Here is a 19,233-nt window from a genome sequence, read left to right as displayed (position 1 = left end):
CCCATGATATTGTATGAATTGAAGATAAACAGTAAACATTGACATTGCTTTTCATGCTGGATCTAGAGTCAACACTCGTACCATAATAAATGTTCAAGCGATATCTAAAATGTTAATGTGACATTTATATTATCATTAAGAATACCATAAAATGAGAGATGAATGGTAATGCTGAAAAGTACTCTATGGTATTTAAAGTGAAAGCGAAGCAGTAAATTCATGTTCTAGAAAATATTTTCATACATGAAACCTGTGATATAATAAACTATAGAAGAGCTGTCAAACGTTTTGCAATACGCAACACGAAACGTATAATATAATAAACTGTAGAAGAGCTATCAAACGTTTTCCCCCTAGCAGTGTCTGGCAACTTTAATCATTTTGATTCTGAACTTCCCTTGACGTAAAGTTAAACAATATTATAATTTAGTGTCGTTTTTTTTTTTTTTTTTTTTTTTTGTTACTGTTACAAAAAGGCTGAGGTCCTCGTCATTCCCATTGATATTCTAATAAAGGTAAATAAATGTCTTGCCATTTCTTATTGAAGGATTTGTTTTGTGTTTGGGCTGTAGACCACATTGGTAAAGGGAGTTATGGGGGAGCCAACCTACCCTGACGGTATGTACAGTAATACCTAATCATTTGAGTAAATGTGGACACAACACACACATAAACAAGTCACGTAATCACATTAGAACAAACAAACATGTGTTCCTTGAAGACCAAGTGTGGCTTAATTTTTTTTTTTTTTTTTTTTTTTTTCGTTTTGTTACATTTAGGGTAAAATTATGGTATTATAGTTACGGACGGGACATTTCGAACGGAAAATATATGTTTTCCTGTAGGAAGTAATGTTCGTTAACTAGATTTGAAAATAAGCGTCATTGGTATTACTGTATTTACCGTCAGGGTGACCTTTCCTAATAAAAACCAACTTTTCCTGATAATACGGTATAATAATACCAGAAATTCGTGTTGTATGAGCTTTCTCGGTACTTTACTGTTATTGCCCCACCACTAATTTCCGATATAACCCCAATACTATTTTAGGTTAGGTTAGGTATCCATCATAACCTAACCTAACCTAACCTAAAAGATAGTATTGAGGTTATATCAGAAATTAGTGGTTGGACAATAACAGGAAAGTACCGTTTATTCTAATACTGAGCTGTAGGCTTTGCTCTGAAATTATGTGAACACACTGCCGTTTAGTAATCATTTTAAAATGCATATTGTACAATATTTAGCAATAAGATGAAAATATTCAGATTTGAATAGTCTAATTAATCATTTGGTGTTTTATTGTTACTGACAATTACATTAGCCTAGCTGCATGTAGATCTACCCAAAGCAAATGACCAAGCACAGATGAACGGAGTGCCTGTACAGTAAAAATATCAATGTCCCGACATGTTAGTGGACAATAATTGAGGCCGCCGAGACAAAGTAACCCCTACTTGACCCAAGATAGATGGGTAAATGTACCCAAGATAGATGGGTAAATGTGAACCCTAACACTGCCCTCATTAATACCTTTCATATTCAGATCTATAGGAAAAAGCTGTTTTTTTAGTAGGAAAGCTTTTCCTGTCTGTAACTATAATTAAACCTCAATTTTCCCTTAGGATTAGATGTGGGCTGCCATTTTCAATCTAAGATGTATTTAAAGCTTGAAAAACAACTATATTACCAGAGAAACAAATGTGAATATGACTTAACATTTGGATTCCCTTCTAACCTAACTTATGGTGCAGTATCCATGCACGCAGGAGGGGCTGCAAATATCCTCTCGATACAGTGTACTTACATACTGTTTGTGGTGGGCAGTGGTAGCTCGTAGCTAAAATCAGTAGGGTGCTGCTTCAGAAAAGGTTTAGCCATTGTTATGATATTGTGTAAAAGGAAACAAACCTATTAGAAGAATTATACACAAACTTTAAAAAAAATGCTAAACAATAAAACTGGTAAATTTTCTTAATTTACCCTGTCAAAAGTCAACAATTATTACCTACCTCGTGGTATATATCCTTTTATACTCAGAATTTTTAACCTCTTATATATGCCCCACAAATGTATCATATAGACAAAAGCATTTTATCAAATCTTATCTGGAGAGATATCGTCGTCTAAAACGTTCAAAACACCGAAGCCTTTGTTGAACTTCTGTCCTTACAGATCTAGAAACATTCCATTGTCTTGCGAGTCATTGGTAGATGTTTTCTGGTAACACCTCCCTTTACATAAGTATATTTAAGGTTACGCCATGTTGGTCCATTGAATTGACACTACAGTATTTAATCTCTTATTGGTCTTTGCTCTGCCTTGACTAGCTTCTTTTGCAATTTAACATTATTTCTATGCTCAATTCAGACAAGCGTTACATTTTGCGCTACGCTGGTTATTTGTATAGCCAAATATTTTGCCGTTTTCTTAATTATCCAAAATTTGATTTGAGTAGAAAAAGGTTAATGGAGTACAATAATTGAAATATCATTTTTTTTAAATATTTAACTTAGCCGGTGAATATATAATAGCTGCAACTCTGTTGCTCGACAGACAAAAAACAGTAAAAACTCGCCAGCGATCGCTATACAGGTTGCGGGTGTGCCCACCAGCGCCAACTGTCGGCCAGATACCACTCTCTCGATGTAAACAAAGACTCAATTTCTTCTCTGTCGACGTGTCGACAAGACGTACTTTTACTCGCTGTAGAACCTGGAGTTTTCTCAACATATTTGGTGAAGTACGTCATTTTGGCTTGAGCTTTCGCAGTGCAGGTGTTTTATCTTCATCTTAAATCTTGAACTCGTTTTGGATAGATTTAATTTTTGGTGACAAAGAGAGTATGGACTTTCTTTGACTTTTAAATGGCCGACCCTTCCCTTAGACGGAAGTGTGTTTAGGCTTTTAGTAATTATCTTATCACGTTATAAATTAATTATAGATTTTCCTCTATATATTTTATATCTCACCGCCTTTATTAGGCCTCTTCGATTAACTTTCCATTTATAATAAACATAAAAAATAAATTTTAATGTTTTGTTTATATGCGACCTTTCCTGAGAGTAGGCGGTCCTAACTTGGAAACCGAAGTTAAACAACGTTGAGCCCTTTCAATCGTAAAAGAGCTAATGATTTAAAACTTTTTAAATGAATATTTTTAATAAATATTTTATGAAAGAATTTCTTTGAATAGTCTTCGTACTGTTTTCAAAGATGAACTAACGTTTAGTTTATTTATGCTACGCAGTTTGCGCTCTATCGTTACGATAGAGAGAGAGAGTATCACGGTTTCACTTTGCAGAAAGAGCAAATCGATTCTGACGTTTTGTTCATTCTTCTTTCAAAGCTTAAATGTTTTAAATTCTATTTTAAAGGAACTTTTTAATTGAAAAACCTTTCAGTTTTTTTTTTTTCCTTTGGTCAAATAACATGTTTTTTTTGACGAAACGTAATTGGGCTCTTCTCTTAGGTGCGAAATCAAGAGAGAAAGAGAGAGAGAGATAGAGACGGAGGGAGAGAGAGGAGAGAAAACGTTCCGTTCAAGCGGGTAATGTTGTTCTCGAGTTACTCTCGTCCCTAGTCTCTGTACGGGGAGAAAGGATAAAACGTTTTTAGTTTTATTCTCGTCCCCAGGCAATGTACGGTGAGAGATTGAAAACGTAGTTTTGAATGAACTAGTGTTTATTCTCTTCCCCAACCACAAAATTTTTTTATCTTAAAAGATGTTTACTGTTTTTTTGCTGGTATTAATGTGCTTGCATTATACGACTGATTTCGCATTTACTACCTTTTGATGAGGGTAGAATTGCGTGATTCAGGTAGAAATCAGTAAAAGTTTCGATTTCAGTGAAATAAGTGCAAAACAGAAAATCGTAGTGATAAAGTGATATTGCGCAAAGTGTTACAGTGTTGCGTCCGAGGGTTCGTCTGTTCGTGCCTGTCGTTCACCTAGTCCGGGACCTCTTGCAAGCTCCCAAGCCCAGGGGAGAAGTAATGTCGTACGACTTATGGGTTCGAGAGGCCTTGATCAGCGAACAGACGTTTCCCTCTATGGTATCGGGTGTATCTTACCAAGATCTCCCCTACCATAAGGCGAGATAGACAATTTTCTCCTCGTCATCCGAAGGCTTTTCGCATAAGAAACCTGAAACAAGGTTTCGAGGCCCTTAAGCGAAAGTCAGTCCTTTCAGGACAGGTCCAGCATCCTGGTTGCAGCCATTAGGACAGCTCTGACCCTATGCAGTCATCGGAAAACTGCTCGCCGCCTAACAAAAGCGTAACACAGACTCCGAGAGTCTTTTTTGTTGGCAAAGTGTTGCAGTCACAGACGTTACCCTCGTCTCTTACCGCAACCATTTCCGTTGATCCTAAATGGGTTGTACGGCAAGACATGCAGAATAAGCTTGCCTCCCTTATGGAAGACTATTCTGCCGATTAGTCCGTTGAGCCTAGCCGTTTATCTCATCGAGATCCTGGCTTTCAGCCAACCTAACGTTCCTTTGTGCGTCCTGTTGACGTTGGCGTAGCTAAGTCACGTCAGTCAGGTTGTTTAGAACCACACTCGATGCGGTCTCGTGTGGATTTTCAGCCACATTTGGACGTTAGGCCACTTGCTGATGCTCCTGTTGACGTTCAGGACGTTCGCTAACAATCGGAGTTGACTTGTTTTGACGCTGTGCGTCAACCTCCGCATTCTAGAGTTGTTTTGACTGCTCAGTCTAGGTAGTCAAAGCAGTCTCGAGTGGACGCTGTGCGTCCTCACGCACCTGTTGTTGTTGACAGTTCACAGACTGTCAAGCAGTTACATGACGTTGCGTCCTGGTCTCTCGCACCTGTTGTTGTTGACAGTTCACAGACTGTCAAGCAGTTACATGACGTTGCGTCCTGGTCCGCTACTAATGCACCAGTGCGTGTGGACTCTGCTTGTAAAGCATTGCCACCACGGTAGGTCTCTCCCTTGCTTGAGACTCAGCTATTATCGGACAAGGTTCCTTTAGATGAGGAAGTTGCTGTTCCCCCTCCTACTGATATTCCCTTGAGGACTCTGTCAGACGGAGAGGAGCCTAAAGCTGCTTAGCCCTCTATGGACTTTAATTAAATCATGTTGATTTTTAAGGATCTTTGTCCGGATCTTTTTGTAACTGCTGCTCCTCGTTCGCCTAAACGTCAGAGCTTACACTAGGCCTAGCTACTTCGAAGCCGTTGTTTATAAGCTAGTGCTCTCTCGCTCTCCTAGAGAGCTTTACGTTTGCTAGGCGACTGGTTTATCACCAGGAGGAGTTTGGGGGATACAGCCTTTGCTTTCCCTTCTTTTAAACTGGCTTATAGAGCGAGAGTCTGATATGACACGAGAGAAGTTCTCGGCTTGGGAGTTCCTGCCTCTGCCCAGATAGACTTCTCAAATCTCGTAGACTCTCCCTGGCGCCTGGCCAGGAGACGCTCCAAGATTTTACAGGTCAACTTCACAGCTGTTTTCGAGCCTTTGAAGTTTTGCTGTACAATTATGTCATGCATAAACAAGGCTTTCAGGGATGGCTCCAATGATCTGACAGCCACGTTCTCTGCAGGGACAAGTCCCTCAGGGATGGCTCCATGATTTGGCAGCCATGTTCACTGCAGGAGTACGTAAGAGGCAAGTGCGCTCAATGTGTTCATTGTCAAGACAAACTTCACGATGAAGTCTACCAGGCTGTCTTGACAGCATTTATGGAAGGCGACTGGATGGTCTCTCTCGACCTTCAGGAGGCATACTTCCACATTCCTATACACCCGGATTCCCAACCGTTTCTGAGGTTTGTTCACAGGAATGTGGGGTACCAGTTTCGAGCTATCGGAGATTAGAGCCTCCCTGTACTTGGACGACTGGCTTCTCAGAGCCTCTTCCAGTCATCGCTGTCTGAAGGATCTCAATTGGACTCTAGATCTGGCCAAGGAATTGGGACTCCTAGTCAATTTGGAAAAGTCACAGCTGGTCCCATCCCAAACTATTCTGTATTTAGGGATGGAGATTCACAGTCAAGTTTTTCGGGCTTTTCCGTCGGCCCCCAGAATAGATCAAGCCCTGCTCTCCATCCAGAAGATGCTGAAGAAAGAACGCTGCTCAGTCAGGCTGTGGATGAGTCTGGTAGGGACGCTATCATCCCTGGAGCAATTTGTCTCGCTAGGAAGGCTACACTCCGTCCTCTTCAATTCCATCTGGCTTTTCACTGGAAAAAGGACAAGACGCTAGAGGCGGTCTCGATCCCGATTTCCGAAAAGATAAAGTCTTGTCTGACTTGGTGGAAGGACAATATCAGCTTACGAGAGGGTCTTCCCCTGGCAGTTCAGATACCCAACCACGTTCTCTTCTCGGACGCATCGGACTTGGGCTGGGGCGCGACGCTGGACGGTCGGGAATGCTCAGGTCTGTGGAACTCGAGTCAGAGGAGCATGCATATCAACAGCAAGGAGCTTTTGGCGGTTCATCTGGCCTTGATAAGCTTCGAGAATCTCCTTCGAGGCAAGGTGGTGGAGGTGAGCTCAGACAACACCACGGCCTTGGCGTACATTTACAAACAGGGAGGTACCCACTCACTGACTTTGTACGAGGTCGCAAGGGACCTGCTCATCTGGTCAAAAGATCGAGGCATCTCCCTAGTAACGAGGTTCATCCAGGGCGACTTGAACGTCCTAGCAGATTGTCTCAGTCGGAAAGGTAATTCCAATCGAATGGACCCTCCACAAGGATGTGTGCAAGAGACTTTGGTCGACTTGGGGTCAACCCACCATAGATCTCTTTGCAACCTCGCTGACCAAGAGGCTTCCAATCTATTGCTCTCCAGTCCCGGACCCAGCAGCAATACATATAGATGCCTTCCTCCTAGATTGGTCACATCTGGATCTTTACGCATTCCCACCGTTCAAGATTGTCAACAAGGTACTGCAGAAGTTCGCCTCTCACGAAGGGACAAGGTTGACGTTAGTTGCTCCCCTCTGGCCCGCGAGAGAATGGTTCACCGAGGTACTTCGATGGTTAGTAGACGTTCCCAGAAGTCTTCCTCTAAGAGTAGACCTTCTACGTCAGCCACACGTAAAGAAGGTACACCAAAGCCTCCACGCTCTTCGTCTGACTGCCTTCAGACTATCGAAAGACTCTCGAGAACTAGAGGCTTTTCGAAGGAGGCAGCCAGTGCGATTGCTAGAGCAAGGAGAGCTTCTACCATTAGAGTCTACCAATCGAAGTGGGAAGTCTTCCGAGACTGGTGCAAGTCAGTTTCTGTATCCTCGACCAGTACCTCTGTAGCCCAAATAGCTGATTTTCTCTTACACCTGAGAAAAGGACGATCCCTTTCAGCTCCCACTATCAAGGGCTACAGAAGCATGTTGGCATCGGTCTTCCGGCATAGAGGCTTAGATCTTTCCAACAATAAAGATCTGCAAGACCTCCTTAAGTCTTTCGAGACCACTAAGGAACGTCGTTTGGCTACTCCTGGGTGGAATTTAGACGTGGTCCTAAGATTCCTCATGTAAGACAGGTTTGAGCCTTTACAGTCAGCCTCCCTGAAAGATCTCACTCTTAAGACTCTTTTCCTGGTATGCTTAGCCTCAGCTAAAAGAGTCAGTGAGATTCATGCCTTCAGCAAGAACATCGGATTTTCGTCAGAAAAGGCCACTTGTTCTCTACAACTTGGTTTTCTAGCCAAAAATGAGCTACCTTCTCGTCCTTGGCCTAAATCTTTCGATATTCCCAGCTTATCGGAGATCGTAGGCAATGAACTAGAAAGAGTCTTATGCCCTGTTAGAGCTCTTAAGTTCTACTTAGCTCGTACTAAACCTTTACGAGGCCAATCTGAAGCGTTATGGTGTTCGGTTAAGAAACCATCCTTGCCTATGTCAAAGAATGCTTTGTCATGTTCTATCAGATTGTTAATACGAGAAGCTCATTCACACTTGAGTGAGGAAGACCGATCTTTGCTTAAGGTTAAGACGCACGAGGTTAGAGCTGTAGCAACTTCCGTGGCCTTTAAGCAAAATAGATCTCTGCAAAGTATCATGGACGCAACCTATTGGAGAAGCAAGTCAGTGTTCGCGTCATGTTACTTAAAAGGTGTCCAGTCTCTTTACGAGAACTGCTACACACTGGGACCATTCGTAGCAGCGAGTGCAGTAGTGGGTGAGGGCTCAACCACTATAATTCCCTAATTCCATATCCTTTTAATCTGTCTCTTGAAATGTTTTAATGTTTTTATGGGTTGTCCGGAAGGCTAAGAAGCCTTTCGCATCCTGGTTGATTTGGCGGGTGGTCAAAGTCATTTCTTGAGAGCGCCCAGATTAGGGGTTTGATGAGGTCCTGTTGTATGGGTTGCAGCCCTTGATACTTCAGCTCCTGGGGGTCTGTCAGCATCCTAAGAGGATCGCTGGGCTTCGTGAGGAAGACGTACTTACAAGGCAGAGTAATCGTCTAAGTCGACTTCCTTACCAGGTACCTATTTATTTTGGTTTTGTTATATTGATAACTGTCAAAATGAAATAAAAAACTCTTAGCTTATACGATGTAAACATATTTAACTGGTCTCTACCCACCACCCTGGGTGTGAATCAGCTATTATATATTCACCGGCTAAGTTAAATATTTAAAAATGATATTTTAATTATAAAATAAATTTTTGAATATACTTACCCGGTGAATATATAAATTAAACGACCCTCCCTTCCTCCCAATAGAGACGCAGTGGGATGAGAAGAAATTGAGTCTTTGTTTACATCGAGAGAGTGGTATCTGGCCGACAGTTGGCGCTGGTGGGCACACCCGCAACCTGTATAGCGATCGCTGGCGAGTTTTTACTGTTTTTTGTCTGTCGAGCAACAGAGTTGCAGCTATTATATATTCACCGGGTAAGTATATTCAAAAATTTATTTTATAATTAAAATATCATTTTTTTTTTCTTTTACATACTGATAACCAAAATTGTGACAGTTCAAGTTTGACCCGTTTATTTAAAAACTAAATTCTTTCTTTTTTTAAATTTAATTTGCATGGAAAGAGATTTGTTCATTAAACACCAATGTGATTTCCCCCTTGTTTTCCAAAAATCCTCCCTAAATAACATAATAAGGGGAACCCCTCTTATTTTCAAGTCCTTGCAGCATAAGCAGGATATTAATTTTACTGTACACTTTAATACATTCCATAATATAAACACCTTTTTATAGATACTTTACTGTATGGGATACAACTAGGTTCTTGCACCACACTGTAAATCTTGTCTAATTTTTCATCCAGTATCCTAAGTCTCGTGCAATCTGTTCATCATCCAGATAACCCAAACCCAGTCGTCCTTGACTTGGCTCTCTCTTGCTGGCATATCCTGTCCATTCAGGTAGAGCTGCCTAACTGAATTAGGGCTAGTTAGGCAATGTTTGGGATACTAGTAGGTTGTTGCAGTATAATGTCAACATACATTTCCAACTTAGCTGACACTTAACCCCATACTGAGTTTCGCATTTCACAGCAGTGTAGTGGTCAGCAGGCTGCTACCAGGCATACAGTAGTCTGTAGACTTACTCTTGGGTTACCGACCCCGATACCTTACATATAAGTTGGAACATTGTCGATCTTTCTGGTCACCAACCCTATTTTTGGTTCTGGGCAAGGGGATCCAACAAGCTACTTGCTCCAACACTAAATACAAACCCTTCGCTATTTATAAGGGATTATCTTTCGGCGAAGCTGGAAGACTAGTCATGAAGACTTTTAAGTGAGGGGGAACTACTGACCAGCTAGTTAGCAGAGTTTAGTGAGGGGTAGCAGGGGTTGCCCGCTACCCATCTTACACACCAGTGTGTCTAACTCACTTTTTCTTTTGGCTTTGCCGAGAAAGGACGTCTCCGCTCTCGGCCTTCCAAACAGACTTGCCATTGTACTAATTTTCTGATCGTTCTCTTTTTCCAGGTTTGAGTGTTCTCATTCCTGCCGTCCATCCTGCAGACTTGTCCAGGGCCTGAAGGACGCTCCTGCGGTACCTTCATATCCTCCATCGAGACCGACCCCCATTCGCTGTGTCCGGCGCTGTGACCAAGATAACACCTGCGAGGAGTGCCGGGAGTGGTTTTTCTTCCAGTGGGAGAGATTTGTGTGCCGGTGCAAGAAGAATTCAAAGTTTGATTCCTTGCCTTCGGGGTCCTCCTCGAGGGCAAAGAAACTTTGGACCTCTTCCTTAACCCCTTGATCTCTTCCTTAAGCTCCTGCTCGCTTGGTCTCTTCTGAGAATCGGTCGAGTAGGAGTGTTGAGCAGCTTTAACACCAGGCCAAACCCAGGGTTCCAATGACGAAACTGCTTCCCGCAGCAAAGCAACTTGGCCCCTGCCTTCACGGGAGTCCTTTTCCTTATCTTTATCTGATGTTTTACAGGTTTGGCCATGTTGTTAGAGCTTCTTGAGCGGGGGGGCCCAGAGGAGACCGGAGTGTTGTAGTCGATGCCCTTGCTGTCTGCAAGGCCCATCTCTCGCCCCCTCCTGCCCCTGCTAGTCCTTCACAGCGCGACTCCCCTGCTGAGGATCACCGCCATTGAGACCAGCGTGGACGCTTGCCACCCCAACAACGACCCGCTGCTGTCGACGAGAGCTCTTGCCACCACAAGGTCTTATCATCATCTAGGGACCGCATTCCCCTTCACCCATTTAGACATTCGCCATCAGGAAACAGCATTCTGACTCCAGGGATCGGCAATCATTTCGCCACTCTCCTCGTGATCGTCACTTTCCTGATCATCGTTCGCCTGCTCGTCGTTCACCAGCCCTTGGACGATCTACTACAGCATGCTCTTCCCGGCGCGCGATAACTCAGCACACCCCAGCTTGCTGTTTGCCAGCTCATCCTTCGCCTACTAGATGTTTCCTTACCAGACGTTCCCCATCTCGCCGCTCGCCAGCACACCGCGCTCCAACTTAACGCTTGCCAACGTGCCTATCTTCAATTTGTGATCTCCAGCGCGCCACTCGCTAGCTTGTCGGACTCCTTCATGCTGGTCTCTTAAGCATGCTCACTACTTGCCAGCATGCTGCTACCTATCTCCCATTTACGATTGTCACGTGTCCGCAGGTGATTGTCATACCTCCACGCATGATTGTCACTCTTTTGTGCGCGATCGTCATGCTCTCGCAAGCGAGCCTATTTCTTCACCTCAATAGCCCCGGGACAAGTTTTGCAGACCACCTGCAGCCGTTCCAGAGCAGCTTACACGTTGCCCCGATTTGCCAGCAAGAGGCGGTTGCCCAATCCCTTTCCCTGAGGGATTCGGGGAGCCTCCCAATAAGTTTCCAGGGTTTCCATCATACCATAGCATCCTCCCAAAACCATACATTAGGACCTTCAGAGGCTTGCCTGCATTGTACTAGATAAGAGACCCATTTCTCCTCGGTTTCAGGTGCTGAGGCAGCGATCCCCAAGGAGGCGTTCTCCAGCAGTAGGCCTTCCCAAGGACACGCCTGACCTGTCTACTTTGGGGAAGCCACCATCATGGTTCAATACCCTGGTCAAGGTGGTCAAGCAGGCAGTCGCAGGTACAGCCCAGCCAGAAGCACCTAAGCAGAAAGCAGTACAGTAATACCTTGACACTTGAGCGTCCCAACATACGAGCAAGCTGCCAAGCAAAATTTACATTGAGATACAAGCACAAACTTGAGATACGAGTACGTTTACAGATGCTGACGCTAGGTGGCCGAGCGCGTGGGAGCTGCTCTTGAGGCCTGCATTGCTCGCTCATTTCATGCAATCTTCGACTACTGAACACATCTCCGAGCATCGCCCTTATTGTTGGCATTATTTACTTGGTTTTAACGTTAATTTGTGGACAATTAACTTGATAAGTTGTGAGTCCAAAGCAAGCGAGTGAAAACATTAGCAGTGATAAGAAAAAGCATATGACGATAGAGGTGAAGTGTGAAATTATCGAGAAACATTTGGTGTACGTGTGACTGAGCTGGCCCGCCATTACAAGAGGAGTACATTGGCAATATGTACCATCATGAAACGGGGGGATGCTATCAAGCGCATGAAACCTTCCAAAGGCCTAACCATCCTGTTGGAACTAAGGAGTAATGTAAATGACGAGATGGAAAGGCTTCTGTTGCTGTGGATGAAAGAAAAAGTTAGGAGATAACACGACTGAGACAGATGTCAATGGCCTTGTCGAGAAGCATCAAGTATAGCTCATGACGGAGGAATTGAGCGAGCTCAAAACGATGTAACATATGGAGATGTTGCAAAAGCTCAGTAGTGAGGAAGGGGTGGAACCGGAGGAACTCCTTTCTTCGAAGGAGATTAAGGAAGAGTTCACTAATTGGCAGGATGTGTCTGATTTTATTGAAAAGAAACACCCTGATAAATTGTCTTGTGGTCGTGCTTCAGCTCTTTTTAACGATACTGGCCTAACTAATTTCCGCAACATTTTGAAAGGGAGACAGAAATAAACCTCCTTGGATAGGTTTTATTAAAAAATGCCTGCAACAAGTGAAAGTGCAAACGACGCAAAAAGAGCCAAGACAAGTGAGGAACAGTAAAGAAAAAAAAAATGAAAAAAAAAATAGAATATGAGATATGTAAGATTAAAATTTATTTTGAAATTAAGTAAGCTAATTTCATTTAAGTGTTACTATACGTAGTGTAAGCAACAGTGGAAATACCTTATGTGTCCTGTCCAATTATCTTCCTCCCTTCCTCCACACACACCGCCGTTGGCTGCTACCATCTGTCTCGAAAGTAAGAACTCCATAATAAAGCAACATTTTATTGCAGATCACAGTCCATTGTTATATATTTGATTTGGGTGTTTTTAAGAGGGTGCGAACGGATCAGTTTTTTTTTTTTATATTGGAAACATTGATTTGAGATATGAGTGCATTGACGTAAGAGCTCGGTCCTGGAATGCATTATGCTCATATGTCAAGGTATTACTGTTGTGTCGATCCTGAGGATTCTGTTGGAGAAATTGGTCTCCTTTTCTTCTTCTCCTCCATCTGACCTTAGGAGGGGACCTGTCTTCTCAAGAGCCCTGGACCCTCCGATGATCGTCTTTTCCCTCAAGTGACCACTGGAGCATGACAAGGAGCCTTCTGCAAGACAGGCTCAGACCTCTTTGGGACAGCAGGAGCCTCCCAGACCTTCTCCGCTGGAATTCCTGCCGCCTCGCAGAGAGTCCAAGGAAGTGAAGATGCTGCCTAAGAACGCAAAGGGGAGGGCAGCTCTTCTGCAAGAGAGAGCTTGCGGGTCCTTCCCGACAGGAGGAACATCTGCCAGGGATATTCCTTCCATTGACAACCTCGACCCACCCCAAGCTCCTATAGGTGTGAGCTTGGAGGTGGAAGATGAACTGGACATGGATGACGACTATCTCCCCAAGGCTGCTAGTCCAGAGTTCAGTTCTGGAGCTGAACAGGAGTCAGAGTATGCCATATGGCAAGTTCTAGCCTGCATGAGGGCCATCAATGGGTTGGTTAACCTGGAGAGGCACCTCAGGAGGGCAAGGATATGGTCTATGATAATGTCTATAGCACCCAAGGCCAATGTAGCTTTGCCCTAGTTGAGGGGGTTGATGGCAGCCAAAAAGGAGGCATTCTCGCAGATCACCTGCTCTTCTAGTTCACTTCGAGTGGGCTCGTCCTCTAAGCTCCTCCCACCACCATTCGTCCAGCAGTGGAGGTATTATGATATCTCCGACAAGCCCTTCCGGCTTTGCCACTCTACTTCTCCATAGAGTCTCCCATGAGGGGAGTATCGTTCGAGAGGCTTTCTGGGCTCTCAGCCTCCTTTTTGGTGTCTGAGATTGTGAACATGGAGAAGGTTGCGAAGTACGCCATGCAGGCTACTTCGTGGCTGGATCTGTGGTTGGGATCAGTGGGCCACCCTGTTAGAACCAAGTATTGGTCCAAGGATTCTACAAGGAAGTCTATGGAAACCTTCCTTCTATCTGGCACCCGCACCATAAAGTCTCACTCCCCAGGTGGTTAATCTGTGGGTGAACGTGATTTTCAGCGATAGGAGGTAGTAATCGAGAGGTTCTATAGACAGGTCCCCCTGGCTGAGGTTACCGGGCTCAGGAACTCCACTTTGGACGGCTCCTTGTTAAAGCCAGAAGAGGTTAAGAGGGTGGCTTAACGATGGAGAAAGTCCAACTAGGCCTTGACATCCAGGCCCTACAGTAAAGTTCCACCAGCTCCTAAGAAGCAGTTGCAGACCACCAAACCCTTGACCAGTAGGACAGCAGGGTCCACCAAGAAGGTGTCAAAGTAGTATTTTCCTGCTAAAGATCAAAACGGCTCCAAGTCCTCTAGGGTAGGGGAAGTTAGTAAAGGGAGCAGCATAGGTCGCTTCTGCTGGGGAGGGCAATCCTTTCACCAGGCCACCGGTGGGAGGGATGCCTGCAATGCCGCTGGCAGAGGTGGGTATAGCACGGGGCCGAACCCTGGACAATCTCTGTGATTCTTTCAAGGTATCGCATCATGTTCACTCATTCTTTCCCTCCACTGACTCGGGATCCAATCTCATCAAGCTCCTACGCGAAGGAATTTTGCAAAGGGCTGGCCCTCTGGGCTAAAGTTCAGACCATGTTGGAGAAGGGTGCTCTCCAAGAGTTCCTCAATGGCTCTCCAGGCTTCTTCAGTCAACTCTTTCTTGTGAAAAAGCCATCTGGAGGCTGGAGATCAGTCATTGATCTCTTGGCTCTAAGCAGGTTTGCTCTTCAAACTCAGTTCAGAATGGAGATGGCATGCACGGTCAAACAAGCGGTAAGACCACAGAACTTCATGTGCATGCTGGATCTCAAGGTCTTACACTTCGAAATCCTAGTCCATCCATCTTCAATGAAGTATCTCAGGATCATACTTGAGAACAGGCAGTACCAGTTCAAGGTGCTGTGCTTCAGTCTTTCTACAGCACCCCAGGTATTCATGAGGATGTTCGCCCTAGTCTCATCTTAAGCTCGCAGGATCGGCATTCGTCTCCTAGGATACCTTGACGATTGGCTGATCCTAGCAAACTTGGTGGCAACCCTTCTTCAACAACGAGACAGACTACTCAAGTTTTGTCAGGGTCTGGGGATCGTGATAAACCTCGAAGTCATCTCTGCTCCCCTCCCAGAGAGTGGTATACCTCAATATGATCATAGACACCAAACTTCAGAAAGTTTTCCATCTGATGACAGAGTACAGAGGCTGAGGAAGGTAGCAATCCCCTTCCTCAGATGTGATCCTCCAGCCCAGCAATGGTTGCGTCTCCTAGGTCACTTGTCATCTCTAGCCCGTCTAGTGCCGAATGTTCGCCTCAGGATAAGATCCTTCCAGGAGCGGCTGAAATCCAGGTGGAGTCAGTACACCCACTCACTGGATACATTGGTTCCCATGGGACTAGAGCAACTGACGAACCTTCAATGGTGGGTGGCAGATGAGAACCTCCGCAGAGGGACAGACCTTCTTGTCCCTCCCCCGGAATTAATGCGCTATTCGGATGTATTGAATGAAGGTTGGGGGCCCCCACATGGCCTCAGGGCTTTGGTCCAAGTCTGAAAGGTACTATCAACAGTTCCAACAGTTACTGGCAGGTCACTCTGTGGTGCTGATGAGCGATAACACCACAGTAGAGGGTTACGTAAACAAGCTAGGCATTACCTTTACACAGCCTCTATGCCATCTAGCAGTGGAGATGTTAAGATGGACAGAAGACAACTCGGTGTCCTTATCAGCCCGCTTCATTCCAGGTAAGAGGAATGTGCTTGCGGACACTCTAAGCAGAGCGACTCAGGTAGTGGGCTCCGAGTGGTCTGAATCATTTGATAGCCAACAAAGTCCTAACTTTATGGGGTTCCCCGATTGTAGATCTGTTCGAGACATCCCTGAACTTCAAGCTCCGCTTTACTGTTCCTCAGTCCCGGACTTTCAGACTCTCTGGCAAGATGCATTCCAACAACGGTGGGACAACATTAATGTGTACGCCTTTCCCCCGTTCTGTCTGGTGAGAAGGGTACTCAACAAGACCAGAGCATCCAACAATCTATCCATGATGTTCATAGCTCCACTATGGCATCACGCGGAGTGGTTACCGGACCCTCTGCAGCTCTTGACGGAGATCCCAAGAGTACTCCCTCTACGACATGATCTACTCAAACAGCCACACATGAACGTCTTCCACAAGGCGGTAGCTTTGCTTCATCTTCACAACTGGAGAATATCCAGCCTCTCCTCTATCAGAAAGGCTTTTTGCAACAAGTTGCAAGAAGGATGTCTGGATACCTGCAAAGAACCTTAGGCCATGTATCCTTTCAGGACATCCAGAGATTTATGGGTTAGTCTGAGCATAGAGTGCTCATTAAACAATACAATACCTGAAACAAATCTGAGTAGTACAACATTAATGTCTGGTACTTGGCTTGTTCGTGGGTCCTGCTGGGTTAACCCGCTGTACAGTAACTGCGAGAGCAGGACCAATTCAGCCAGGTTCTTCAGCTTTAAGCATGATGACAAGTCGTAAAGTGTTTTCCGTAGTCATCCTGTATGTGGTGAGAGTCAGGCTTGTTAGTTTTTCTTCTCATCTATAGAAAATGCAGTTTGCTGTATGTTGTTGCATAATGGTAGATTGATGCTTTCGATGGTACACATATCTACATAATTAATGCTCTGGTATTAGTCCTTGGCAATCACAGAGCACAGTAACCCCAATAAAAAGTTTTGACGAAGGGTTAGGTGCTTTTTCGTCTACAGAACCCTCCCATCACCCTAGCCTTGTGTATGGGAGTGGGACAATTGATTCTTACTTGGAATGAAAGATGGCATTTGGACGCAAGTTGATGCGCTGGTATCATTATTGCTGTTTCCAGCTGTAGCCGAGGTTCTCGGTGGTGACGTGTCACCCATACCCAAACATTGTCATCATTAGAGGTGCTGTGTCAAGTTCAGTAGTGCCTGAACTTGAAGGTCTCTTTTATATTGCACATTAATATACTGGCCCTAGATCAGGGGAGACAGTATTTCTTTGGTGTTTATAGTGTACAGTATTGGATTCTCTGTTCTAGCATTATCCAAGAAAATTCTTAGAGACCACACAGGACCTACAAAAAAAAAAAAAATAGGTTTTTCCTTTTCAAAATCCCCTTATGAAGTTATGCCAATAATAATTTATTTACCTTTTATTGTCAGTTTATTTCATAATGTAAATCTCTTCATGTATGGCAGTGGTTATCATGCAGAAACAGAAGGTAGCTTACTGTTGAAAATCACCTAGATTTCAAGGCTTGAATTTTAGAATGGCAGATCTCCAATTCTTATGAGGGGAATTTTAGAATTCAAAGGTTATCTTATACGGTATGTGGAAATATATGGCACTTAAGAATATTTTTATACTCTACTGTATTTATATTCTTCCAGACCATTTTACATTCTTAAAAAGGAAACCAAAATGGATCAGGATATACAGTAGGTTTGTTTTCAATTTTTTTTTTTTTTTTTTGTAAATTGCATGATTTTTTTTCTGTAAATATTGTAAAATATTTTCTATTGTTTATAAGATTTTTCTTTGGGGTTTAAAAGACAATTAAAATTCTGTGGATTTTGGTGATTAGGAAAGACAATGAAAATGGCCTGCAGAGGTCACCAATGTCTGAGTGGTACCAATGTCTGAGTGGTACCAATGTCTGAGTGGTTGCAATATTTGACAGCCAAATTGGATCAGGAGTGTTATTTGATTTTTAGTTTCCCCTGTATTTGTATATTTTAGTATTGTAAATTTTTTATAGTCTTTTTTAAGAGGTCAGAAATGTTTGGGGTGGTTGTAATATTTGACAAATAAGGAATTAAAATTTTTGTGTAGGTAATTTTCAATCCTTATCAGTTACTACAAAGCTACACTTGATATTTTTAGAGTACAGTACTCCTCTTGTATGGACTCCTAGCTCTTTTACTTAGGTATACAGTATGCAGTTTCTTGAAATTTGAAGTTTATTAGTCTGTCAGTAACACACTCAGTGGCTTCGCCTCACACCTTGCGTGACCCCAAGTTCAATGATTTTACAGGTGAGGCCGATGATGTTCCTTCTCTCTGAAGGATGAGGTTTGACATGTCAATTTACGTTAACTTCTTGAGGTACACCAGCTCATGGTTGCATTGGTATGCTGTCTAACTCTACCCACCAAACAAACCAGGCTGCTGTAAAAACCTGATAAGTCAGTTTAAAATCTACATACATCCATATACCAAGGCACTTCCCCCAATTTTTGGGGGTAGCCGATATCAACAAAGAAACAAACACAAAAAGGGGACCTCTACTCTCTACGCTCCTCCCAGCCTAACAAGGGACTCAACCGAGTTCAGCTGGTACTGCTAGGGTGTCAATAGGGAAAAAGAAAAAAATTGACGAAAATTGTCCGGATGCTCTGAATTGACCATGGCAGTGCCGTTATACCTACTGTGTTTTAAAACCTCCTGCATTGTCATCAGTATGTTTACCCCACAGCATGAAAGAGAATGCTGAAACATGATATTTTAATTATAAAATAAATTTTTGAATATATTTACCCAGTGAATATATAATAGCTGCAACTCTGCAGCTCGACAGAAAACACACTCAAAAAACTCGCGAGCGATCGCTATGAAGGTTGCGGGTGTGCCCACCAGCGCCAACTGTCGGCCAGATACCACTCTTGTATGTAAACAAAACCTTCAATTCTTCTCGTCCCGCTGCGTCTCTATTGGGGAGGAAGGGAGGGTCATTTAATTTATATATTCACCGGGTAAGTATATTCAAAAATTTATTTTATAATTAAAATATCATTTTTAAATATTTAACTTAGCCGGTGAATATATAATAGCTGATTCACACCCAAGGAGGTGATTAGAGACCAGAGTTAATTATGTTTACAGCGTATAAGCTAAGAGTTTTTTCATTTTGACAGTTATCAATATAACAAAACCAAAATATATAGGTACCTGGTAAGGAAGTTGACTTAGACGATTACTCTGCCTTGTAAGTCTGTCTTCCTCACGGAGCCCAGCGATCCTCTTAGGATGCTGAAAGACTCCCAGGAGCTGAAGTATCAAGGGCTGCAACCCATACAACAGGACCTCATCAAACCCCTAATCTGGGCGCTCTCAAGAAATGACTTTGACCACCCGCCAAATCAACCAGGATGCGAAAGGCTTCTTAGCCTTCCGAACAACCCATAAAAACAATATTAAAAACATTTCAAGAGACAGATTAAAAGGAT

This window comes from Palaemon carinicauda, chromosome 41 (genome assembly GCF_036898095.1).
Source record: "Palaemon carinicauda isolate YSFRI2023 chromosome 41, ASM3689809v2, whole genome shotgun sequence".
In the NCBI taxonomy this organism is placed as follows: domain Eukaryota; kingdom Metazoa; phylum Arthropoda; class Malacostraca; order Decapoda; family Palaemonidae; genus Palaemon; species Palaemon carinicauda.
The sequence above is the reverse complement of the archived record's forward strand: the minus strand, read 5'-3'. Positions refer to the sequence as shown.